This window comes from Podarcis bocagei, assembly GCF_964188305.1.
Source record: "Podarcis bocagei genome assembly, chromosome: 12".
Lineage (NCBI taxonomy): Eukaryota > Metazoa > Chordata > Lepidosauria > Squamata > Lacertidae > Podarcis > Podarcis bocagei.
Window position 1 is genome coordinate 34,747,451 of NC_138137.1, and position 27,923 is coordinate 34,775,373.

The 27,923-nt window shown below is 41.1% G+C and overlaps 1 protein-coding gene and 1 long non-coding RNA gene across 15 annotated transcripts in view; one reads left to right on the top strand and one right to left on the bottom strand.

Moving 5' to 3' along the window:
- The window catches only part of LOC308569411 (uncharacterized protein), a 286,883-nt gene that overhangs the window by 49,742 nt on the left and 209,218 nt on the right, over window positions 1-27,923 (top strand). The window lies entirely within an intron of this gene.
- LOC308569429 lies at window positions 18,114-26,991 on the bottom strand. 2 transcript variants are annotated; one of them, XR_014000723.1, is made up of 3 exons: window positions 26,456-26,991; window positions 20,698-20,798; window positions 18,114-20,572 (listed from the first exon to the last, which is right to left on the bottom strand). It is a non-coding gene; the product is annotated as an uncharacterized lncRNA (long non-coding RNA). The 2 variants fall into 2 exon arrangements; XR_014000724.1 differs by having other exon boundaries at window positions 18,114-19,978; window positions 26,456-26,976.

Below are 27,923 nucleotides of genomic sequence, written 5' to 3' on the forward strand. Positions count from 1 at the left end.
AATTCACATGAAAAATGCTGATGAGGACTTTTTCTTGTAAATGAACAAACTGGTGTAAAAATGCGGAGAACTGAACTGGAGAAAATAAAAATGGGGAGAAACTGAAATTGACATATTCAAATATGCAATGCATAGGATTGGGTATCTAATCAGTTTTAAGGAAAAGATGTTGATAAAGGCAAAGACCAGGTTATAAAAATGGTTGCTACATCTTGAATGAAAAGAGAAAAACTTATTTTTTGTTTTGAATTGAACACCCTTGTCTCCTGTCTTTCTTCTGTCATGGGGGCATATGTGGAATTCCCAGGCAGTGCCTCATCCTGGCACTAGTTATACATGTCAGTTCAATATAGTTGCAGCTTGGTGTATTATACACATCTTCCTGAAGAGTGTTTCAGTTCTTTATTATATATCAAAGATAGATGATAGATAGATAGATAGATAGATAGATAGATAGATAGATAGATAGGTAGGTAGATATAGGTATACATATACATATATATACATACATATAGATATATAATATTACATATTATTTAATAAGAACATTGTACACAGAATAGTCATATGCTGCGATGAATATTATAGCTAACAGAGAGAAATGCCAGTATCTTGTATGATTGGGTAAGAAGATACGCAAGTTTCCCCTGATCTGTAGAACCACATAAATTGCCCAAATGTGACTTTTTATTGAACTAATATGTATAGCTAATGTCCGTGCATCAAAAGAGTCACCCTGTGCCAATATCGTCTTGTCCTCACCTTTTCCCCCTGTGTTGCTGCCTTCCCCTTACACATCACCACTTTTTCCCTCCTTCTAGCCAGAGAGGTGGGAAACCATTTCCCTTTGGAGCTTATTTCTCTGTGAGCAGCAGGGGAAATGCTATAAATATGGCTTGGCCTGCCCTCTTTTCCTTCAGTAGCTGAATGCTTTGTGTCCACTCAGACAAAATTTCAGCTACCCTCTATGACCTTATCTGGACCCAGACACAGCTCTTGCAACCAACCACTGGTTATCACATCTATTATTTTTATCATTGTTGTTGTTCAGGAATTGGAATTGCACATAGTTTTGTGAACATCTTGCTTAAACTATTTTGCCTCTTTATTTTAGGTGAATTTGTTTTAAAGAATTGCTTTTAATTTATTAAGTAGATAATTCTTTCTTAAAAAATAAACAAGATTTTCCTCAGTCTCTTTCCTCACCCATAAGTGCAGAACTAGACCAATATTTCTTAAAGTTGGAAGGTTTCTGTATTTGAAAACAGGCTTCTGGGGAAATGGTTAACTGAGTATAATAGAAATAAGCCAGTCCTTGAAGCCTTTTATCTTGATGGCAAACAGATTTTGCCAGTCTTTTTGTGCTTTGGAAATCTAGAAAGTTTGTTGTGGATAAGGGTCTCTCATGTAAGCAAAGAAATGGGAGCCAAGGCTCACACCCCCACCGCCCCTCAACTGGATAGGAAGAACTAAACACAACACAGCTTATTGGGTCAAATAAGATCCAAACTCTATTAGTTACATCTGTAAGAGGTTTGGCAAAGGTATTGGGCATAACTATTGACTTCTGACCTGCCTGCCAGAAGTGAATCTGGATCAACCCTACAGTGAGGGAGTCCTATGACTTAAATCAATTAGGGGACCCCATAGGGATTGCTACCTTGACGAGTGGTGTGGCCCAAGCTCCCACCTGGTCATATGGACAGAAGCAACTTCTCTCAGATGTCTTTAGTGGAATACCCTGTCATTTGGAGGCAGAGACTACAACCTCACCTCCTTCCAAGACTAAGGTTTATCCCAGGCATGGCCAAACTTGGCCCTCCAGAAGTTTTGGGACTACAATTCCCATCATCCCTGACCACTGGTCCTGTTAGCTTGGGATGATGAGAGTTGTAGTCCCAAAACATCTGGAGGGCCAAGTTTGGCCATGCCTGGTTTATCCAATGGCCAAATGGCCAACCTAACCCAAATGGGCTCGCTGTCAAACCCCTCACACCTGCAACCAAGACTTCAGGCCCTCCACTGAGTCTGTCAGCCAGATTTTGTTTCCTTCTGCTGAAAGGTGCATACCATCAGCCCTGAACAAAGTCTATTTGTCAAAAGTAATGCATATCTTCCATATCTTCCAACATGTCAAGGACGAAAACCAGGACATGCGTCTTCCAGGTTGTGTTCCTGTGCACGTTTTGGGGCACTGTGCTCTCGGACAAGATCAATCTTGCATGTTTTGGGGTGCCGTGCTCTTGCGTGAGAGCACAGCCCCCCAAAACAGGATGCTCCAAATTAATTTGGGCATTTGAGGGGTATGGTAATCACCCAGCTATTCATCAGCAGGACCTTTCGCCTTACTGCATGGATGGCCTTCCTTGCGTGGTTAATTCCCAGCACTACAAACTAAATAGGAAGGAAAAACTGAGGGTGGTTATTAAAAATATATTTTCCATAAACACGAGTATATTACATTTAGTGAAACATGCCCATGTATGTTATAGGGAGCAAAATGAGAGTGAATGTTTCCTTTTACAAATAGGTGCTACAAGCCAGGAAGCTGGAATCATAGAATCATAGAATCATAGAATCATAGAGTTGGAAGAGACCACAAGGGCCATCGAGTCCAACCCCCTGCCAAGCAGGAAACACCATCAGAGCACTCCTGACATATGGTTGTCAAGCCTCTGCTTAAAGACCTCCAAAGAAGGAGACTCCACCACACTCCTTGGCAGCAAATTCCACTGTCGAACAGCTCTTACTGTCAGGAAGTTCTTCCTAATGTTTCGGTGGAATCTTCTTTCTTGTAGTTTGGATCCATTGCTCCGTGTCCGCTTCTCTGGAGCAGCAGAAAACAACCTTTCTCCCTCCTCTATGTGACATCCTTTTATATATTTGAACATGGCTATCATATCACCCCTTAACCTCCTCTTCTCCAGGCTAAACATGCCCAGCTCCCTTAGCCGTTCCTCATAAGGCATCGTTTCCAGGCCTTTGACCATTTTGGTTGCCCTCCTCTGGACACGTTCCAGTTTGTCAGTTCCAGTTTGTCAGTGTCCTGTTTGACATATGTATGTGGGGAGTGAAAATGTGCTGAAGGTCAGCTGAAATAAATGCAATTTAATTTGTCTCCTGAACATTCTTGTAGAGGCTAACCAAATCTCCATGGGGAGGGAGTTCCTCCGCTGACGTAATGTCGCTGAGGAGGCCCTGCTGTATGACGCAGCCCCACAGTCTAAGCCCCATTGAGGAAAATTGACTGTACCTTAGATGTTTTTCTCATCTTATTGCTGCATTGGAGTCTTCCCTACTTTTCTCCGTAATACAGTATCTGAAACCATTCTAGGATTTTTATTTTACTGCATAAAAAGAGAGATATGTGATGAACAAGCAGAAGCCCCACTGCTGCTGCCTCCATTATTGTTGTTCTATGGGTAAATTATTTCAGTATGTAGTTCTGTCCATAAGTAGTCCATGCATTTTTTAATGCTTTGAAGTAAATGGCATTGCCCACTTATTTCCATTTTGGCTCCAAACACAAATCCCTGCTGAATGGGTTGTTGAATTACCACATCCTCTTGGATCAAATCGCAGTGTGCTAATCATTTTGAAGATCTGTATACCTTGATACAGAAGAATATGATTTTCTCAGTCAAAACTCCCTCAGGATATGATTCCCTCAGTTAAAATTCTCCAAACAGGGAATTTTTTATCACCATTTAAACACATCTATTAGCCTGGCAAAGATCCAACCTAGAGGCCAAGGAAATACATTTTCCCTCCTGAGGGAAGAGTAAACAGTTCAACTGCCAGAAGAGGAAATTTGTTTCAAGACAGATTTATACAGAATAACAGCATGAACTATGTTCTACTAAGCCCCAGCACCGCCCCACTGATTTCAATTATGTCTTTGCCAATGGCTACAAAAATCAAGCCATAATACTTATATAGGGATAAGAATTGTTTCCTTATTCTTTCAGTTATAAAATAAACATGATTAAAGCAAACATAATTGAAATAAAATAAGTATGAAATGCCACTAATTGCATTGATTGTTGAAGATTGTCCAGTTGGGTCACTGGTGAAAAAAGAATGGTGAGTATTACATATTTTTGTGCTGGAGTCTTTTATTTGTGGCATTCTTCCCTTCAAAACCTATAGTATTTCTTAAATGTTAAGAATGTAATCAGGTCAGTGCTTGAGCACCCACACTGTGCTGGAGGGGTTGTGGGTGTATTGGGATTGTGTTAATACATTTTGGACTGCAGTCTTTCAAAGAAGAAGCTTGATTACAAAACACTCCGTACATCACAACTTACCTTGTTAACCATTTTGAAGGGTGAACAACAGAAGGCCCTTATGCATAAAGTAGAGATTACATCTCTACTGGTTGCAGTTCATCTATTGGCTACTCAAAATTGGGAGGGTTTGGATAATTTGCAGTCGTCTGCTTGGAGACAAATGGTTTATTACACTGTTCAAAGCACGGAATGGGCGGCAAATAGAAAATGGTTTTGTGGAAATATGATACGCTTTTATAACATACGTATCAGAATCTGCATCTGACATGTACCCTCCCAATAAGGCATGTCCCGTTATGGCAGGGCATATTTGGCTCACGTCTGTACTTTATTCTCATGAGGGGAGGGGGTTATGTTTAATGTATGGAATGTATGGAGGCTTTTTGTGGAAAAAATAAACACACACCCGAACACACAGCTCTCAAAATATGAAGAAGCTGCCATGTAATTCAGTAGGTATTGTATCATATGGCGGAGAACACCTGAAAAAGATTCCTCAGTGAGATATTTCTAAGTAAACAATACAGTATAGTAGGACTGCACACATGCTAAGGGAATCATCATTGTCAACAACATTCATTTTAATATCTAACTTTGTGGTCCTATACCAATCAGCTAGAGAGCAAAACAGGGCCCTCCACATACAAGTTAGTGTGTTTTGCATACTTGGGAGATTGCCCAAGTACTATATTTTTCCATGTATTTGACACCCCCATGTATAGGATGAGCAGGGCTTGCTCTGTGCACAATAAACGGACCACCCGCTGCCTCCCCACCAGCTGTAAGGCGGGCTGAGTGGCAGACAGGCTACGGAGGCCCAGTGGTGCGCCCTACCCCTATGGTTACGGTATTTTTTTCTATATTTAATTGCTGCATTCCATGTGTAAGACTGCATTTTTAAGTGTAAGGTTTTACACTTAAAAATTTGGGGGAGGGGGGAAACCTTCTCTTATACACACAAAAATATGGTATGTGTAATATATATATTTCTAAAGGCGGGAAACACACACACACAACACCAATGGCATGTCTTATTGTCTGAATCAGGAGGCACTAAACATTAAAGGCATCATCTTGAGGAGTGGCAGAAATTGGCTCTATGTGGGGCTTCCCTCACACTTGATCCGGAAGCTGCAGCTAGTTTGCTGACAGGAGTGAGGCCTTGTCAAAATGCAACACCTGTACCCAAAGATCTGCACTAGTTGCTGATTTGCTACTGGGCCGGGTTCAAGGTGTTACTATTAGTATATAAAACCCTTAACAATGTGGGACCAGTTTACCTACGATATTGCCTAAGCCCACACATGCCCACTTGACCACTTCAATCAGTGTAATTGGCACTACTATAGGTGCCACATAATATTTGTTCTTCATTTGTAAGCGCTTGATTGTTATGTGCCTAACTTTGGAACTCCTTGCCTATTGAGATCAAGCAGGCACCTTCACTGTACTCTTTTTTGCACCTGCTAAAAACATTCCCATTTAGACAAGCCGTTCAGACAGATGCTTAGAAAGATGAGGTACCGTATTTTTCGCTCTATAGGATGCACTTTTTCCCTTCTAAAAAGTAAGGGAAAATGTGTGTGCGTCCTATGGAGCGAATGCAGGCTGCTCCGTCTCGCTGTTCTGGCTTGGAGTTAGCTGCGCAAAGCATCTGCAGGGCAGCGGAGTGAAGGCACCCTGCTGCCCTGCGGAGGCTTCAAAGGCTGTCCCCGAAGCCAGAACAGTGAGACGGAGCATTGCACAGTGCTCCGTCTCACTATTCTAGCTTGGGGATGGCTGCGCAAAGCCTCCGCAGGGCAGCGGGGTGCCTTCACCCTGCTGCCCTGTGGAGGCTTCACAGGCTGTCCCCGAAGCCAGAACAGCAAGAGGCTATCCCAGAAGCCAGATCCCTCTTGCTGTTTTGGCTTCTGGGGTTCAGAATTTTTTTCTTCTTGTCCCCCCCCCCAACTAGGTGCGTCTTATCATCCGGTGCATCCTATAGAGCGAAAAATACAGTAATTTTAATCTGTGTTAGTATTTTAATTTTTTGTATGTTTTAAAGTAAGATTGTAAATTCTTCTTGCTTCTACTGTTTTATCTTCTGAAAACCACTGTGAGGTTGTTGTTTTTTACCATCAAGCAGTGTATAAATTTTATTTTTTAATATTAAATAAATATTGAATCCCCTAATAGATTATTGTATCCTAAACAAGGGAATTTCTAGGTGCACATATCTTGATCCTAACCCCCACCCCACTCCTATGCATGAATCCAAACTACTATAAGCTTTTAAGGGCTCTGTCTACTTTGAGGCTAGAAGAAAGGCAGGAATTCATTAGGAATACTGTATATAAAAAGTGCTTCAACTGATGTTAATAAACAACTTCTCCAAGGACTCTTTAAGCTGTGAAAGAATTAGAGCCCTAGTAGTGCTCCGTAAAAAGCAATGAAACTTGGGTCTGAGGATATGGGCTTTCTCTGTCCAAATTTTCCATACACAGCAGGGAGAACAAAGTGAGCATACATCACCCAGCCCACACTCTGTTATTTAGGTTCAATGCCAGATACACATGTTTTTCCTACTCCCTTAGCCTTGAACAGTCAGGACAGAGCAACTGCGAGACAGCATGAAGGCTGCTAAGGTTCAGGGTTATATAAGCTGCTCATCTAGCACAGGAGCTCAGGAGTCTTGCAATATGTTATTTCCCTCTCTGCCCCCAAATATTTCCTTGCAACTCCCCAGCTTGTTTCTTCTGATACCAAATGTGACCACCCATAGACAAGACCACCCATAGACAAAGCAGTGATTTCTGTATACTTGGTGAGTCCCCAAGTGTGCAGGAAAAGATTTGTTCAGAAATTTTAAAGGTCAGGGGGATAGTTTGGTGAGGACTGAGTATATTTATTGCCCTCCAGGAGCCACAGATGGTCATCTGAGGGTGGGGACCTCTGTGTATGTGTAAATCAACCTGCTTAAAGTCCCTAGCAGATTGTAGTATCCTGGAGTCTGGACAGGAAATTATCCTTCCAAGGACTTGCTCAGTTGCAAAGAAGTGAGAACTATCATCTTGTATATAGAATGGGGTAAAAAACGACTTAGGGAATGTATACCATGAGCTGTATACCATTGACCTATTTATCAGCCCATCTATCCCATACTAGTGTAGAAAGAGGTAAAATACTATTCTCCCCACTTTGAGCAGCTCAGGTTCAGAGCTAGGGGAGCAGCTTCCTGCTCATTTAACCCTGAACCACAACAGCCATAGCTATAAGGCAAATGTGCTCCAATGCTAAGCTGCTGAGCTTCAGTGAGCAAAACACTGCCCTCCTAGACCTGGAGTTTAGCAATTTCAGCTGTTATGCTATAGGAGGCATTTCCCAGTTGTTTACCTCCTCCCTCATTTCTTGTGTGTCCCCAACTTATAATTTCATATATTCGAACATATGCTAGCAGAGGGCCCATTGAATAAAACAACAACAACAACCCTGCTCCTTTTTGTTCACCACTGCAACTGGCTCTTTATTCACCCGTTTCTTGCCCAGACAATGGTGGCATTGAGAAGGAGGTGCAGTAGGTGCCAAGGCTGCTGGTTCATCACCTGGCTAGCAAGCTAGAAGATGGAAGAGGAACTGTAGCAGCTGGTGATAATGACAGTAAAGATGTAGACTCACTGTGGGATGGGATCTTGCCCATGGGTCCAGTAATTTACTATGTGTGTTTGTTGTTCCCTCACACACGAGGTGTTCAACATTTGTTTTAATAGAACTTGCAGTTTAAAGACCCCTCTCATGCTGAACTTCCCCATTTCAAAAAGATGGGATGTCTTGGACATGCACGAACACCAGCTATTCACTGGCATGTTTGTGGAAGTCTAGGTCAGGGTATATCAAGTGCTAGTGATCAATAGACTTTTTCTCAGATGCTACAGGCAACAAATCTGCCTTTCTCTGTGCTTAAAGATCTTGAAGGCTCTCTTCACTGCTACTCAAGATTTGAAATTTCATCCCAGATGTGTTCATTATCAAAGACGGTAAAGTTCAAATACAAATTATACTTGAATAATGTTCCAAATCTGCTGGAAGACTTGTTAGAAATAAAAATGTTAGAAATAAAAATGAGAGCCCCCTTCTAAGCACAGTGGGTCTGTAGGCTCTCTGGTTGCTAAATCATGGGAAAGAAGAAGGCATGAGTGACTCTTTTGGAAGATAAACCTGTTTTAAGAAGGATTAAAATATATAAACTGATCTACTCAGTTGGGCATATCTCCTTGCTCTGCGTGTGCTCACTCTATGCCTGTTAACTATTTTTAACTGGCAAGAATGTATGCTCTGCGTGCAGACAGTGGTACTTTAATAGGGATTTTGCGTGTTTAATAAGTTGCCTTCTCAAAGCTCCCACCCAATACGTATATTTCTTTCCCTGTTTCTCCCCTGCCATATATCAGGAGCGTTGCCAACTCGTTCTGGCAGGATTTCAGTGCCGTCAAACAGCTATGTGATGGGCAGCAAGTCAAGTGGCACAACTCTTCCCAGCATGGAGGTGCACCAATGGGGGAAACTCCCCATACTAAATATCTGTCTGTCATCATGAAGCTGTTAAAACTGACAGGAAATGTTCTGGGAGGAGGTGGCAGGCTGCTTGTCCATTCATTAGTGTATCGAGCCAGCAGCGCAGCCGCCTTTTATGTGAAATAATGATCCTTTAAATGCATCCATTTTCTCCTCTGTGTTTTGAAAACTGTGGTCTGTAAACAGAACTCATACCCTCCAATATTTTGGTAGGGCAAAGTGTGACCGCCCCCCCCAGCATCATCCTGCCACCCCAGTTGAGTGCCCACTCACTCACTTGTCCATCCACCGCTGCTCGCTTGCCACTGCCTCTGCCCACCACCCACCTTACCTTAGCTTCCCTCTTTTGAGGGTTGATGGGAGCTGTAGTCCCGGAAGGGTGCCATGTTGGTGGGGAAGGGAATGCTGCTATCGCCCCAGGAGCTGCTTCTACAGTCACCATCCTCAGGCCATGTGAGATCGGGGCAACCCGGTACAAAGGCAGAGCCTGTGCTGCCTTCACTTAAAATGGGGCACTTGGAAGGTATGAGAAGTATGTGTGTCAGGGGAAAGGTTAGCATTTTAAATTCAGGGGAAAATAATTTCCAATGAATGAGATTCAAAAAGAGGTTTATACTGGAAACTAGATTTATGTTTATGCGTTGAGCAACCCTGGTTGAGGAATTGCATTTGGAGGAAATTTAAGTGGCAGGAGAGTACTGTGACTGGGAGCTGAGATTGGCTCGCATTAAAGAGTGGCACTGCCACTTGGCCCCTTTAAAATGCCATCTGTGGGGTTTGTGGGGAGTTGCATTCCTTCCACTACTTTGCCATTGGCATGATTTTTAAAATACTGCATGGTTGCATTGGGAGCGTGGGTAAGAGCTTCGTGCAGCCCATCAGAAGCCACGCTTTGGTTTCCAAATGTTTTGGAAGTTGAACGGACTTCTGGAACGGATTCTGTTCGACTTCCAAGGTTTTGCTAATCTTAGTTTTCTCCCCCATCCCTACCAAGCTGCCAGAGCTAGCCTTACAATTAAGCATGAGTGAGGCAAGCAGCTGATTTGGGGTATAATGAAATTGCAAAAAAAAATAAAAATGTTATCTATCTAATTTTACTATTGTGTGTGGGGTTTTTTCCTTTACTTCCAGGGGGAGCTGCTTCTGAACTTTTCTGCCTTCAGTACCAAAATAACTTGACCTGTTTTGGGTATTATGTACATTCCCTTTGGGGTAGATGGGTGGCTTTTGTTCTGGCTCAGGCAGCATTTTGAGGAGGGCAGATAATCTTGGAATATGTTCTTGATGGAGTATAGCCCCATCAAATACACATTTCTGAATATTGCAGAATAGCCCCAGGACCAAATGAATTATAATGCATTATTCCATCCACAACAGGCATAGAACACGCATTGCCTACAGGGATGTTGGTATTTGATGCACTGGCAAGTCAGTTGATGTCACATTTTACAACTTGATATGTGGAACCTGATATATGGATCCTTCCATCCCTTTCTTCCCCCTCCCATGTCTTCCCTTCTTCCCTCCACTGCCTGTTGTGTCAGTTTTGCTAGTTCCTCACTTTTGTAAATCAAAAAGGTAGAAGACAACAGTAAACCATCACTAAAGGGGAGTTGTAGGAAAAGGTATAGTGCAGGCCTAAATATGTCTACTCAGAGGAAAGTCTTATTGAATTAATTGAAGTTTATTTCCAGGTTGGTGGGACTAGGATTGCACTATTAAATTAGTTAAATTAGTTAAATTTATCCATTGCTTCCCACAGTTGCAGAAAGTCCCAAAGCAAATTAGAGAAAACCTGAGATTTTAAAGCAGATTTTAAAAAAACCTGAGACATAATTCATAACAAATACATATGTCCGTATTTCTGGCTTGTGACCATAATAAATTGATTGTTGCTTTAAGAATGAATGAATGAATCAAAACAAGTGTTTAATGAGTAGCCCCATTGAAATTAAAGATTTTACATTAATTATGTCTGTGAATTTTAATGGTTAACTCTGAGGATGACTAACATTGGATACAACCCAAGATATCCATTAAGCCAATATCAAAATACTAAAAGTAATAATCACTTAAAAACAAGATTATCCACTCACATTCAAGAGGAAAATGAATGAAGTGACAACTCTATTTTTTCATGACTTTGTACCAGCACTACATTTTGTGTGTCTGTTGCTCTGCTCAGCTGACACCACAACAGAGCATGGGATCAGACTATGAGGCTGGCAGTATTCTGGAATATTTCCACTGAAGTGAGAATACAAGAATAGAGCAGCCTGTATATAAGAGTGGCTGTAACAAACTGGCAACTATATTAAACAAAAAAGGGGGAACGTTAATGCATTTAAGATGACTGCTGTATAAACATCTTTCTTTTACAGTGAGATAAGAGTCTCCCACAGATGTGTTGAACCAAATAAGTTCAATGTAATGTCATTCTAAGCTAAGAGCCATATGTTTTCACTATTTTTATTGGTCAACACACTTGCTGGTTTAATTAGATTATGCTGGAAATGAAATACAATTCTCCGACTATGGCGAATCTGATTCCTATAAGAGTCATATGGCCAGGAAGTAGTAACAATGAATCTCAAACTGTTATCTCTGGGGAAAATCTTGAAATTACCCTGAGGGTGGTTGAGGACTATGATACAACATGGCTAGGACAGAATAAGCAGAGGGATTTCCGGACCAGAATAATGTGCTGATTGTGGGAAATGTTCATGGTTGCCTCTCCTCTGTTGGTTAGATCACAATCAAATTGGGAGGAAAATCCACGGAATATAATTTAGAATATGATTTCTTAAAAGTACTCTGAAAATCAGTGTTTCTAACAGAAACATCTCCAATCACTGAGGTTGCTCTAAGCTTGTTTGTGGAGAATGGTGGTGTTTTTTATATGCAGAAGCAAACAGCCCCACTGAGCAATTATAAAAGGCTGGTTCTAATTAGAGCCAATAATAAATTTCAGCAGCTTGAAATCTATGCATGCTGCAAAGATCAATCATGAAACAAGAACTGCAGAGAATTCTGATCTCATATGTGAATAGAAATGAATACTATTCATACATGAAGTTAAAATACCTTAATGTTCCCACAACACAACACAACCATGTTTTATGTGCATAGCATATAATTATAGGGATCTATTAGTGATGCTATATTGTAATTAATCATTGAATAACATGATCTATACCTTATTAACAGGCAAAAGGACTTGTCTGTCTGAATTTAATTTCTTTCTTTTTTTAAAAAAATAGTATATAGTTTCTATTATTTTCATAAAATAAACAGCAAAGATGCATTATACTTTAACAAGACTATAGAATGTTTACTATTTCCCTATGTAGTCTTCCATATGCTTTAATTTGCTTCCATTTCCTCTACATATATTAGAAAGGTCTTCAGTCTTTTGGCCCTCTAAGCAATAGTTCATAGCATTCTTGCCTATTGAAAGGTTCTACCTTGCAGGGCTGGCTCAAGACATTTTAATGCCTGTGACGCAGTACAAGATGGTGCCTCTTCCCATTCCACGCACAGAAGCCAATTAGAGTAGCAGCTTAATTTTGCTTCAGCACTAAATGGCATAACATCGTCACTGCACCTGAGGCAGGCCTAGGATAGGCTGTGTGGCATACACAGTTCTGGAATGCCTGGAGGAACAGCCAGGGGGCTGTCGTCGTTTCCTCCCACCATCTGCTGCTTCAGGCAGTCACCTCATTCTCAGTCCATAAGTGTAGAAGTAGTTTTACTTCTTTTGAGAGCACTGCTATACAAGTTGTACCTTGGATCCCGAACGCCTTGCAAGTTGAAAGTTTTGGCTCCTGAACACCACAATCCCAGAAGTGAGTGTTCTGGTTTGCAAACCCGAACGCCCGATGCGGCTTCTGCGGCTTCCAATTGGCTGCAGGAGCTTCCTGCAGCCAATCAGAAGCCGTGCCTTGGTTTCTGAACATTTTGGAAGTCGAATGGACTTCCGGAATAGATTCCGTTCGACTTCCAAGGTACTACTGTACAGTGTGACAAATTTCACTCTCTTGGTGATGGGGACAGCATATGCCTGCCTCCAGTCTGCAGGGACCTCACCTGTTCTCAAAGAAATCTCAAAGATTATAGACAGAGGCTCTAAAATTACATCCACAAATTCCTTTAGCATCCTTGGGTGTAGCTCATCCGGCCCTGGAGATTTGAATTCATTTAAAGTAGCTGGGTGTTCCCTTGCCACCTCTCTTCCTATCTTTGGCTATAGTTCCCTTGTATTGTTTATTCTGTTATCACCAGGCTGGGGACTGCTTTCCTTTTGGATGGAAACAGAGACAAAGTAGGTGTTGAGTAGTTCCACCTTCTCACTGTCATCCAGTAGCATTGCTCCATCTTCTCCATGCAGAGCATCTACTACTTGCTTGTTCTTCCTTTTGCTTTGAACATAGCCAAAGAAACATTTAAAAATTATTTTTAACCTCTCTTGCAAGCCTGAGCTCATTCTGAGCTTTGGCCTGTCTGACCTTCCTTCTGCAACTGTTGGCTACTAATGTATACTCTTCCTTCATGATTTCCCTTTTCCGTTTCTTATACATGTCCTTAAATCTTAGTTCATCTGTAAGCTCCTTATGCAGTCACACTGGTTTCTTTAGATGCCTCCCACTTTTTCTTTCAATTGTCTGCCTTTGTGCCTTCAATATTTCACCTTTGAGAAACTCCAATCCATATTGGACTCCCTTCTCTTTGAATTTGTTTGACTATGGGATCTTACCCAGTAGTTCCTCAAGCTTTTTGAAATCAGCCTTCTTAAAGTTCAGATTGCATGTCCGACTACACTCAGCTTTCCCTTGCCACTGTATAATGAAACCAAGAGGACATCATCACTTCCTCCCAAGAATCCCAGCACTTCTTGAGATAAGTCAGTAGAGCAGGAGCAAAAGATCCCTGCATTGCATTGGGTTGAACTAGATGACCTTCCTGGCCTCTTCCATCTCTATAATTCTGTGATTCTATGATTCCACTTTTCGATCAGTTCCTCCCTGTTGGTGAGGACTAAGTGCAAGGCAGATAACCCTCTTGTTGCTTCTTCCACCTTTTGGGAGATGAAATTGTCAGTGAGGCAACTGAGGAATTTGTTGGACATTGCATTCTTCGTAGAGTGCGAATTCCAACAGCTATTGGGGTAGCTGAAGTCTCCCATGACCACTGTATCTCTCTTTTTTGAATGTTTGGCAATCTATTCTTGGAAGGTATCATCCAAGTCTTCAGTCTGGCTTGGAGATCTATAGCAGTAAGGTCACTGTTGTTTCCCTCACCTACAATTTTTACCCTTATACTCTCAATCTGCCTTCCATGCTCCAGGTCATGGTTCTCTACACATACTTTCAGTATAAAGCTACTCCTTCTCCCTTCCTGTTTGGGCCATAGTCCGTATAAATAAATAAATAGGTGGTATAGAACACCTCGTTGGCATGCAGAAGGTTCCATATTCAATTCCTGGCATCTCCATGTAGGTTTGGGAAGGACTCCTGGACGAAACCCTGGAGAGGCCCTGCCAGTCTGTGTTGACAATACTGAACTAGATGGACCAATGATCTGACTCAGTATAAGGAAGCTTCCCATTTTCCCAGCGTTGCAGCTGTCTATAGTGGTACCTCTGGTTATGAACTTAATTCGTTCCAGAGGTCCATTCTTAACCCAAAACCGTTCTTAACCTGAGGCGCGCTTTTGCTAATGGGGCCTCCCATTGCCACTGTGCCGGCAGCGCACGATTTCTGTTCTCATCCTGGGGGAAAGTTCGGAATCTGAGGTACTACTTCTGGGTTAGTGGAGTTTGTAACCCAAAGCGTTTGTAACCTGAGGTACCATTGTATTCTTTTACCATAGAAAAATCTATTAAGGTGTGGTGGTGCAACCACCCTTCTGACACTGGTGGTGTTGCAGTTTGCCTGGACAGGGTGAGGCAGGATAGCAGCAAGGTCAGGGCTGTGTGGACCCACTGGCAGAGCCAGTGCTCTCACTGATGCACCCACACTGCCCTTGTACTGCTGTGTCCCCTGCCTGCCCCTTCCAGCTGATGGTTCCACACAACAACAGCTGCCACTGCATTAAGGATAGAAAAAATGAAACAGCAGCTCAATTTCTTTATAAGTGTGGATGGGAAAGATGCAACAGGAGGGATGCGTGGTTCCTTGGGCATTTAGATGATGTGTTTGAGATGTCCCTACTTTTATGATTCATTGCCATGTATTTCCAGATGCAGAAACTTCTAATTCATTTCATGCAGGACAAGTCCTTTCCCTACAGGGCTTTGGTGTGGGTTTTTTGGTTGTTGTTTTTTTTGCCTTCTCTGCATCAGACATACTATCGCTGTCTCCTTAGCACTGCTGTCTGTTCACATGGGGACCTGATTGAGTCCCAAGTACATATATTCCAATGTACATAGTTCAAACTGTTTAATCTCACTGATCTATATGCACTTCTTGAAAGGAAAGCACCACCAAGATCATGAAATCTCATTGCTTCAGTTACAAGATAAGAAGAAAATGTTTGTCCTGATCTATTCTCAAAACTGGCTTTTATCTGTCCATTTGAAGATACACTTTCTCCTGCAGCAGTGACTATTCTTTTTGCCCAACCTTTTAATGATGAGTTTGTTTTTGTAATTTTATTTCCAAAACTAAAATAATTTCAATTGGGGGTAACATCATACTATTTAATGTTTAATGGCTTCCCACTGGAATGAAAGGATGGGAGTCTACCAACCACATTTATTGCTATCCCCTAGAGAAGCCAGAATAATTTAAAGTAATGAATTAAGCAAATTCCCTAGGAATCTTATCCTTCAATAAGGAGGATTAATTTAGGTATTAACATGTAACAGTATCTACAATCTTTGCTTGTGGTGTAGATTAGAGCATGTTGTGCCCAACACGATTAGTGCAGATCAAGCAGGTTTCATTACTCCTGGAATTATTTAATTATCTCAGTACTTTCATTATGAAAATAAATGAGTTTTATTTATTTATAATTTCTTTACTCCTGCCAAAAACACATGGGGCACGATTCAGGCAGATTAAGCATATTTAAACCTGTTGATAACAATGGGAATGGTGTAAGCACATGATTTAGCTTCCTACTGAAATCATGGGAATTAAAGTGCTTAATTTTGGCTGGATGGGCAATTGTGTTCTACCTCAGAAGGGCTAGCCCCAAAATGCAGATTTGTTTTGCCTAAGCACATGAAGCAATTCTACAAATGGAATAATCCCATAAATCACATTTATTTCAGGTTGCTGTGGTGGCAAAACTGCACATAGCATTCTAGGGACATTATTCAGGTCTGCATGTTATTCCAGTCATCTAGTGGTAGAATCATAATAGTTTGTGAGTCACTCAAGATATGGCTGCAAGCAGTGGAGACTGGTCTATTAGGGCAAACAGGGAACTGCTCCACTGACCTCAGAGGGCTGTCAGCCAGCCCTCACCTGCCTGCCGTCTTACTTACGATTGGTCCAGGGGTGGCTTCCTCAGGCTGTTTAAAGCAAATGTCCCTCCAGAGAATCCTGGGAACTGTAGCATATTAAGAGTGCTGGTAGTTGTTATCTCCGTAATGAGTAAACTACAGTTCTCTGGATTCCGTATACAAAGCATGACAATGTCCATAAAAAAGACAGGCCTGTTGAACATATAATATAAAGTGCAGAATAGAAAATAATAATATGAATGCAAAAATATAGGACATCCTCTTGCCCCACTGCATCTAAGAATACTGTAAGACCTAGTTCTTGAACTGTGTTTATAAGCTCTTTCATGGAAAATGTTTGACATCTTATAGTCCCCTTGTGCAGCCTTTCTGGACTATTGCAGTGTACTCTGTGTGAGGCTGCCCTTGAAGATGGTCTGGAAGCTGAAGCTTGTGGTGAATTAATGCTGCTAGGTTGGTGAATAGAGCAGGACTGTGCATCACTGGTCCTGAAAGTGCTGCATTGGCTGCTAGTGAGCTACTGGGCCATATTTAAGGTGATAGGACTAGTATACAGTTATATAATGGTTTTGGACACAAGTACCTAAACTAATGGGACATGGGTGGCGCTGTGGGTTAAACCACAGAGCCCACAGAGTCGGCGGTTCGAATCCCCGTGACGGGGTGAGTTCCCGTTGCTTGGTCCCTGCTCCTGCCAACCTAGCAGTTCGAAAGCACATCAAAGTGCAAGTAGATAAATAGGTACCACTCCGGCGGGAAGGTAAACAGCATTTCCGTGCGCTGCTCTGGTTCGCCAGAAGCGGCTTAGTCATGCTGGCCACATGACTCAGAAGCTGTACGCCGGCTCCCTCGGCCAGTAAAGCAAGATGAACACCGCAACCCCAGAGTCGGTCACGACTGGACCTAATGGTCAGGGGTCCCTTCACCTTTACCTTCACCTAAACTAATATATCAAACACCTCAGATCTTTTGATTGGCAGGGAATGCCTTGGTGGTGGCCCCATTGGGTGTTGCTTGGTTGGTCCTGACTCACAACAGGACCTTATTGATCTCATGCTCTCTCTGGTGAGGTGGATCTGTCACTCTCATGATTAATATTCAGCAGACTTTAAAATATTTATGTTCATGTGTGTGTGTTTTAAAGCGCTGTTTCACTGATTTGTTTTTTGTAGCCCTGAGCTATTTTGGGAGCAAGTTTGTGTGTGTGATTTAATAAATACAATTTGAATAAGTACAATACAGAAGATGCTACAAACCATTTCTACATGGTGCTGCTAACATTTATTAGCTTCCCAACATGTGTGACTATAAAATTATGTGAAGTGCCTTCATGCTAGTTCCAATAGTTGGCAAGAATGAATGGCAGGGAGGCTCTCTGTGTCATTTGACTGACACATGGCATAATAAAGTTTAGATGTATCTACTACAGTTTCTCATGAGTTTCTAATTTTCCCAACCTAAGTTTATTTCATTCCAGTTTCACATTATTATTTTTCTGTTAAAAACAAAGTTTGCATTTATGCAGTTTAGTGTACATTTCTCCAAATATATTTCTATTTCTATGTGTTTGCCTAATATATCCATTTTGCAAGCACATTCCCACTAATATAATGCAGTTTTATACATTGATTTTTATTAAGTTATTCACTCTTGTTCACACTTTGTGGTAGGAAAACTACATCAAAAAAATCCAGAGAATTGCAATTTTTGAAAGATGGATGTGTTCTGGTTTCAAAAGTTTGGCATAGGTAGGCGTGCATAGTTCATTTATTTGGTTTGAAAAGTTTGGCATAGGTAGGCGTACATAGTTGAAGAGTTTTCTGGACCATGGTGTAAAAGTAGGGGGGAGAATGTCCCAAGCTTCAAACATCCTTTGATACTATACAAAATGCAATGGAGTTCTGACTTTTTCCATCTATTGATTCCAATGGGGTACTTCAAGAATAAAATTTTATTCATTTGGCCTAGATAATATAATTTGAAAAATCCAAAGACAGATTTACATAATGGATGAAAAGGGAAATATTCGCATAGGCACATGCACACTCAAAGAAGCATAAAGGAGTGTTGGGCTAACATATGTTATTGTAAAATTTCACTTGTAAGGTAACTTTTAACTTAAGAGTTCTTTGTTAACAGTTTCCCACAGTGTATCAGTCTCTGTCCCTGCTGTGCTGATCTGCAACTGTCTTCTCTCTCTCTCTTTATAAATCTTTTTTTCCCCCTGTCTGCTTCCAAAATGTTATCTTAGCTAGGATTAATAAAGATATACTGGAGAGAGTCTTATCTTTTATAAGAATTATGTTTATAATAGAAAGCTTTAATCTTAGGAGAGAGATGAAGGCAAAGGGAGGCAAGAAAGACAAATTAAAAGTCTCTGACAATGGCAAAAGAGACTGTCCCCTTTAATCAAAAGTCTACCACAAAGGTTCGGGGGTGATTCAAATATGACCCCCAAACATTTTAGTAGTGCGTATGTCTGCTGAAAAATAAAGAGGAAGATTGTGGAGAGACCATAATTTTGTGAGGTAAAGTTATGTTGTAACAATGTTTTATAGTTAAATCATTGTTACCCAAAAACTTTACCTTACACTGACTGGGATGTAACTATAAATAGAAGAAATTCCTTCTGTTTTATCCCTGGCTAGAACCAGGGACAAACAAAGAAAGTATACATGGTCTGCTATCTGTTACAGGTACCTAATATGGTACCCTCCAGATGTTATGGACCACAACTTCCATAATTGTTGTCCATTGGCTATGGCAGTACTTCTATGTTGTACTTCTTCGTAAGAATCTCTGGTCAATTTTGTCCCAGCTCCCATATTTGTAAAAGAATAAGAGGTAAACAAAAGTGTTTGAAATAATTAGTGCCTGTAGCAGTATAAAAGAATGCTTTTTTGTATATTCAGACAGTCCTGGGCATTGTATACCTTCATGTGAACAAATGCAATGCCTGAACTGGTGATGAATACAGTATTTGCAGTATTTTCTATAAATGTGGTTGGTAGAAAAACAGTGGCATCCCAGGTATTGCTGTGAACTTTATACAATGTTTTCTTGTTCACACTTTACATTTGCCAACATGCCTGAGAACAATCAAGAGACTCACTTGTACAAAGGGAAACTATTGTATTCTGTTTTTCAGCTTTTTGAAACATTCCCATTTCCTACATTCACTATTAATGATGATGAGAAATTATTTAAAAGTATGAAATCTCAAATGAGAATATATCAGAAATTTAATGATAAAACTGCATTTATCCATTTATCCCTTACATTGTTAAAAATAAACTTTTAAGTTGCAAGGGACTCAGCTTCCCATGACAAAGCCTGGACTCATATTGGCTGTTCTCTTGTGACCTTTTGCTGTGAATGCATATTACTCACTTTCCAGTTCCTTCTTGGATAAGGTTCAAGCCTTTCCCTAAGTTATTGGCTAACCTCTTGTTTCACGGTACCCTGCTACCTCTTTGTGGCCCTCCAGTTATGGACTCCCATCAGGCCCAGTCCAGCAATATTTGGAGAACCACAAGTTCCCCATCCCTGCATTAGAGTGCCTTTATAGGCCAGGGATCTCATTAGTAAGGTACTAAGGTGCCGGAACTGGAGCATTGCAAAGATCCATCTTAGTCCTAGCTCTGTTCTTTAGGAAGACAACACACATTTCCTGCAAATGGGAGGGAAGAGAAAGACATTGGCATGAACTTCAGATGCAAATTATCTAGACATGCTGGCTGGGATTGATGAGAACTATAGTTCAAAACACCTAGAGGGCACAAGATTGGGGGAAGACTATTTAGGATCTTGTCATCTCTCCACTGTCCTTTCAATGTTATTCTAGCCAAAGCTTTTCCCTAAGCTGCATCTGGTAATAGGGCTTGTTTCTGGTAGATTTTTATTGGGCGATATCTATGTACACTGTATCCATGTACACTGATCTGCCTAACATTGAAAAAAAAATTTTTTTAGTAAATATTTTTTTTTACTTTGCTTTTGTGGTCACAAAGCACCTAAAGCAGCAAGTCGCAAGAAAAAAGTTCAGTGCAGCAAAATAAAAATAAACTGTATTTTCACACACAAATAAAATTTTATGAGTATAGGCAGCTCCCCATTTGCACCGGGGTTGTGTTCCAGGTCATTGTTTGCATCAGTGGTCACACATAAGCCCGTTCTGCCCCCGCCCTGTTCTGCCCTGTTTCGCCCCCTTCCAGGGCCAAAAAATGGCATGCGTGTCAGCAGTCACGTGCAAAATGGTTGCTGCCTGTGTAACAAATTAAAAGTAATTAATTTAAAATCCAGTTAAATGTAGCAGCAGAACTAAACCTTAAAAGCCTGTGAAAACAAAAACAGTTTCACTTTGGGTCTAAAATATATCAAAGAGTGAACCTGTGACGAATCTTCGACAGGGAAGGTATTTCAATGCTTTGGCACTATTTTCTTGAAAGCCCTGCTTCTCATCCAGTTGACCATGTGTGATACTGAAGATACTGAAATGAGACAAAACTCATGTGTAAACTACAACAATATTAACATAGGCACCGACTCCATGGGGCTTGAGGGGGCCCGAGCCCCCTCAAAAATTCGTTTGGGGGGGCTCTGCCCCCCCAATAATCTCCGGCGCCCCTCCAGCAGAGCGCCATCGCCGCCCCTCCCCAGCCCAAAATGCACAGGGTCGGGCTGCATGCCTCCTGCCCTCCCTCCCGAGCAAAAGCTCCACCCAATTTCCTTCGGAGCTGATTAATAGGCGCAGCACGCTCTCCCCTATTCGCTCACGAGGAGGCGGCGCCACTTTATTTGCATATTCATGAGGTTATTTATTATTCATGAGCTTTCCCGGGCCCCCCCCAATATTTTTTATAAGTCCGCATCCCTGAATATTAATACAGGTACAGGTACAGAGTTTGAAACAGTTTTAAGCAATTCTGCTCTTGCTTGGATTATGTTCTCTGCATATTTGCTAGTCAAATCTTTATAACATTTTCTTAAAATAAGTGACCAGAACTCTGCAGTGCAAATAGGTCTCAGTGCTTTCAATAAAGCTTATTCCCAGGTAAACTTGTAGAGGGTGCCAAAACTTGGCAAAACTTTAAAGACACCCATTTCGTACGACCATATTTGTAAAGCATTAAAATGATGGCGCTGTGCACATTGGTAGCAGACAGTATGAACGATCCAGTATCTCAGCAGTGATATTTTGTAGAAGAGTTGAGGCCTAACTGAGGTTCCAAGGCTGTCAAGGCTTGGCAATAGCTTGGTGTTGGATGGAAGGCTGGCAGCATTGAGGGAGTTTCAGTTGGTGATGTACTATACTCTCATTGGCAGAACCACAGAATTATATTAGACGGTACTTGGTGCGGAAAATCTGGCTGCAAGTGTGCAGTTTAAATTCAAAGCAGAAATTGGGCCAGAGAAGAAAGGATGGAAGAAAACCAAATGGACAGGAGGCGGTAGCGGGAACACCCACTCTGTGTTCCTGATAGGCTCAGAAAAACACTTTCTCAAATCCCACATTGGAGCATATGTGTGTCTGCACTAGGTGGGGGTTGGAGAGAAAGAAGCAAGAAGGAAAAAGACATGTTTTTTGTTGCTCACTTGAAAAATGCAGCAGGCCATCTCAGTACAGGTTGATAGGGAATAAATTCTGCTGCACATAATATTGATGATAAATACTGGAAGTATATTCATATTATCAATTCCATGTTTTTAAGCGTCCAGTTCAAAGGTTTTTAGAAACTTATAATTAGAATATACATGATTTTAGATATGGTATTAGCTTCATCACTCCATTATTTTTACATTTATGGAATTAATATAACATATAACTAAAAAAAAAAGTCTAGGTCCTTTACAAGAAAAGAAATGTAGTTGTAAAATCACAGCTAACACTTGAGACATATAGTAAAATACTAAATCTAGTGCGTTTTTCTGGGGGGACTCAGGATTTGTACTTTTGTCCATACTGTATTTATTTTCCCCGATTTGAACTATAAAATGGTGATTTTCTTGAGTCAAAATGAGAGTACCCCTAAACATTTTTTTAGAAAGAAAGCACTGACTAAGTCACAGCATTGAGCAATGCAATATGCAAAAAAACAAACAAAAAACAAACAAACTTTTCAACTACCAGGGAAAGCCTGAATAGGGTGGCTTTCTAAAAAATAACTTCATTAAGCTTTACCTTGAGCTTTACACATTGAAATCTAGTGGAATTTTAGTGCTCATTTATGTGTTAATTGCTTCCAGAAGAAAAAACAACAACACATCTATTTGCAACCCTGTAAACAGGGGAAAGGGGATGCGGGTGGCGCTGTGAGTTAAACCACAGAGCCTAGGACTTGCCTATCACAAGGTCGGCGGTTTGAATCCCCGTGACGGGGTGAGCTCCCGTTGCTTGGTCCCTGCTCCTGCCAACCTAGCAGTTCGAAAGCACGTCAAAGTGCAAGTAGATAAATAGGTACTGCTCCGGCGGGAAGGTAAACGGCGTTTCCGTGCGCTGCTCTGGTTCGCCAGAAGCGGCTTAGTCATGCTGGCCACATGACCCAGAAGCTGTACGCCGGCTCCCTCAGCCAATAAAGCAAGATGAGCACCGCAACTCCAGAGTCTGCCACAACTGGACCTAATGTTCAGGGGTCCCTTTACCTTTTAACAGGGGAAATCACAGGAGTCTTCTGCTGTAATTTCCCTAGAGTTTTCATGCATCATGTCATGTGACAAAATTTAAGGCAGTATTCCAGTATATGCAGTTCTTTCCTGCCATTTTCATGGGTGAATCAAGGGGGAACAGAAACATGCATGTACATAAATGGTGGCAATATGTCCAATGGCATCTACTGTTGTGTCACACCATGTCCATTGTTAGGAATTAATTTTAGCATGACATGGCGGTATATTGATCAAAGAGCCACAGTTCCATAATGCAGTATCACAGAAATTTTAGAAACCAGGACAAGAAGCACTAGCATTATAACCAAGAAAACTAATGCAACAATTCCCATGTCTGAATGTACCCTTAGTGTCTTGGCTTAGTTCCAATACTCATGATATCCATGTGACACTTTCTTATTTTCCTCTTTGGGTCAGCTGGAAACTCTAATAGTCAAATGGTGTGATCCTGTAGAGTCTCGTTAACAAAGACAGCCCTTATCACAAAGTGAAACAACTGATTTATAAACAAGTATTTAAGTAATACTGGCTTCGGAATAATCTTATATTCTTTCTTAAATCGAAATGACATGACTGCAGGAACTAAATTAAGATGAAAAAGGATTTGTATTCATTTTCCACCACTGGGAAACTTGGCTTGAGAAGCATGTGACAAAATAGTGTGGAACAGAGACCAAGAGCCTCCAGCCAAGCCCTAAAAATGGAAGCCATCATGTCCCAGTTTCACCCAGTGGCTTTACTCCACCTTAAATTTTATTATATATTAAAGCATGACCGAGAATGGAGCTTTTGGTCTCAGGGCTCAAATGGAAATAACATCATACAGCAGTTTTATTACTTATTGAATGGTAACTCAACTAAATCAGCTCATTGTCCTTTATGTTCTCTGTACTTTTAGCTGGAGTCTTGAAAGTTCTTAGAGATGTACAACTGAGCAGTTTTTCAACCATATTATAAGCAGGTTAAAGTTCCATTATGTCATTTGTAAGTGTGAAAAATAATAAAATAAAACCATTTCTAAAACTGGAAGTGCATGAAGCGTCTGTGATTAAAATCAGATGCTACAGACGTAATGGAAGTGGGTGGGTGTGTGTCTCTGTGTTGGAAGAGTTAGACAAGCTATTCCTGGTTTTTAGAACAGGAGCTCAGAGCAGAAAACGTAAAGAGCTGTGGAAAATGCAGGGCTGGTGATAAAGAATGAACCTTAGCTTTGTCCTTGCTTTTGACCTGATCGACTTACCTCAGAGCTTTCCTCCCATTGTAAATAGCAAGGCCAGGGTGGGGCAATTCCAATCAGGACTGCAAGAGTGTCAAAAGGGTTGAAGTCCCCTGCCCAGTACCTCTACTCCATGTCCCTTCCCCACACTTGCTATTGAATTAAAAAAGCAGGTATGCACTGCCAAGTGGGTGATAAACTTCATATCTAGTTTGGTTCTTACATATTCTCTTTTCAGCATTACTATAGGTCATTCATTGCAACACAGTATCTTGATTTTTCCCCCTATAAGGAATTTATGTTAATGACTTATGTCAGAGGGATAATACAAGAAGCATTTTTTTCACTGCAAAATACTTTGCAGACTGAAAAAGATTTACTTACTTACTTAATTACTGTTGGTGCATGTGATAGTGTGCTCTCGTTGTTTAGTCCTGATAGTTTGAAAAAAGACACTATTTTTATTTTTAGAAATGGTCTCATCATGGAAACTTGCATCTGAAAAATGATATAAACTACTCTTTGCATCCCACCTGAGAAATTTCAGCACTGAGCTCATGAGGAGGCCATTTCTGTATGAATTTTGCTTTCAGTGACCAGGAGTGGAGACATAAAAAGGCTATTCACCATCTCTGGTTAAAGAGATAAGTGAAAGAGTCATTGGCATTAACTCTGTAGTAATAGCAGCAATAAGTACTAGGTCTGATTTAAATCTCTTGATAGTGATACTCGGAGGCTGGAATATTTATCACACCATTAGGAGAGGCTGTGCTCAGCTGATAAGATGTCTACATCCGATGAAGTCCACCTGAGGACTGATGATGCTGGGAGAGATTTATTGCCATCCATGGCAGATAGGCGAGTGCACTGCCCTTAAGAGCAGTTGGTGCCATTCATCTGACAAATTATACAATCAGCCGCCTGGGGCAAGCTTGTGGGATCTTTAATAGCTACAGAAGGTGAATACACACAAGTGTGTGTGTATATGTTTCTGGTTGGATAACCAGTCAGGAAAGCAACAATTTTGCTGAGTATCAGGCAGAGAAGAGTGAGAAAGAGTAAAATGGGAGAACAAATTAATTCCATGAGTTATTTATCTGTGTATTTCCTTCCTAGGCCAGACTTGTGCTAAAGAAATGAAGTCATCCAATTCTCCTTACTGCTATCAAATGACAGAAAGTCCAGGCGTTCTGACTGCTGGGAGGGAGGCAATATATTGTATGACAATCAGATTTAAGAAAATTAGTTTTCCCTGACCTCACCCTTTCCTCCCTTTCACCTGAAGCCTTTTTCACTTTATGGGTCAGGTCTAGTGTGTTCCCTTTGTTGTTAGAAAAGAAACCTGAAACCTGTTCTCTTTAAAACCCCTGGATAGTTATGAGATTGTTTTAAAAACCATTAGATATCAAGTTCTAGGCACCATCCTTCCCAAGTTTTAGGCACCAGGTCAAAACATTTTTATTTCAAAAACCCTTTGGGCCATGAATGCTGTCTGAATGCTCTTTTCTCTTATATTTTAATTTGTGCATTTAATTCTGTAATTTTAATTTTTATTGTTTCTGTAAGCCACTTTGGAGAATGCAGGTGGCGCTGTGGTCTAAACCACTGAGCCTCTTGGGCTTGCCAATCAGAAGGTTGGCGGTTCGAATCCCCGCAACGGGGTGAGCTCCCGTTGCTCGGTCCCAGCTCCTGCCAACCTAGCAGTTCAAAAGCATGCCAAAAGTGCAAGTAGATAAATAGGTACTGCTCCGGTGGGAAAGTAAACGGCGTTTCCGTGCGCTGCTCTGGTTTCCGTTGTGCCAGAAGCGGCTTAGTCATGCAGGCCACATGACCCAGAAAAACTGTTTGTCGACAAACGCTGGCTCCCTCGACCTGTAAAGCGAGATGAGCACTGCAACCCTAGAGTCGTCTGCGACTGGACTTAACTGTCAGGCGTCCTTTACCTTTACCTTTTTTAAGCAACTTTGAGACATGTGGTGAAAAGTGGGATATAAGTTTTTTAAACATATAAATGTGTATTTATTCTGCCCCCATATATTGTCTGAAATTCACCTGGCATAGTTCATAGGAATGAAAAAAGCTGAAGGGGCTGCATTGAGAACTGTGTGCTACTATCTGGTGCCATAACTGGAAAGCAGTTTTTGAACCATTGGAATACAAGCTAAATGAATATGAGTGATCTAGAAGAGGAGACAATAAAGAATCTGCAGAGTTGCATTAATAGTACAGTGATATAATTCAGCACTGCCTGGATTGGCTACTTACCCCTAGGCGATGCTTGCCTGGCCATTTTCCCAGTACTGGCCCAGCTGATTATTATTTTCCCCTTGTCCTCCTTATAGAAAACCAGCTTCAGTTCAGGTATCACATTCTAGGATGGAACTCCCACAGCTCATGTAGTTCAGCCACTTGCCCTGCAGCAGGCTGCTTAACAACACCAAACACAATTTTATCTGCATCTTTTAAAAAACAAAGTGGCCCACATAAACAGATTCTTGGAAGTAGCTGCATTCAAAAGGGCCTTCTGTACATTAGAAAGAGGAATAGATCAAAACGATTCAAGAGCATAAAGATTTGGGGAAGTATATTTTTTTATCGTCCGAAAGGAAAGAAGCAGCCCCAGCAAAGTAAACCATAGAAGGTAGAAGAGATGTTAATATTTTGTTTTAATGTACCATCACGTTAAAAGCTATTTTGTTTATGGGCATTACTTTTTAACATTACTCTGGGTGCTTCCAGGCAGGAGCTTAACATTCCCAATGCACATCCAGATATTGAAAATGTATGATTGGCAACAGGTCTTTTATGACTCATCAGATTTTCCCTTGAAAGGGTAAATCTGGATTAAATGAGGGCAGGGGGAATACAGGCTGGCATTTTGAAGCTGACAATGTGTAGATGTTACAAAAAAGCTTGTATGTATGATCAACACTCATTGGGGGCAGAGCATATGGGACAAGTGCACATGGCAGTGTTGGGGTAAAGGCAGTATGTACGACCACTGTGCCTCCTATTCCTTCTCTCCCTCCTCCACTTTTGGGCATAATGTTCAACGTTAATGTAATTTATAAGGGTCTTTCATTAATGGAGCTTTCTGATCTTCTCCTTGACTATGCTGCTCTTATATATTTATTGTGTTAAATGATTTGAGTTTTGTTTTCATTATAGTTTTCATACCACGGGGTGCTGTGAAAGTCTGAAAGGATATTCCAGGCTCTGCTCTGTGTTCTGGTGCCAAAGGTAACAGGAGTATAAAATAGGGCCTTCTCTGTGGTAGTACCCTCTCAAGAGGTGTTCAACTGGCCCCTCTGTTTTTGGGTGAACAGTCAAGACTATTCCTCCCCCCCCCAAGCTTTTAATGGTCCTTAACTGTATGTCAACATTGCTGGGTTTTGTTTGTTTATTTTTAAAGTGATTTTATGGTTCTCAGTTTTCACCGCATGAGGGTTGTATTTTTATTGTTGTGAACCACCGGGTCCAAAAGATAGTTTTAAATTGTTTCTATAAATCAATAAAATCTCTGTAGTACAGGATAGGGAAACCTGTGGCCCCTACATTAAAGTTGAACATTATGCCCAAACCCATGTTGGACTGCAACTCATACTGGCTGGGTCTAGTGGAAAGTCAAACAAAATCTGTCTAATGATGCTGAGTCTAGGAGAGACGAAGATCTCTTCAGCCATGTAAGTCACTGACCTTGGATCAGTCATTTATAGTCACCAGGGCTGCTATG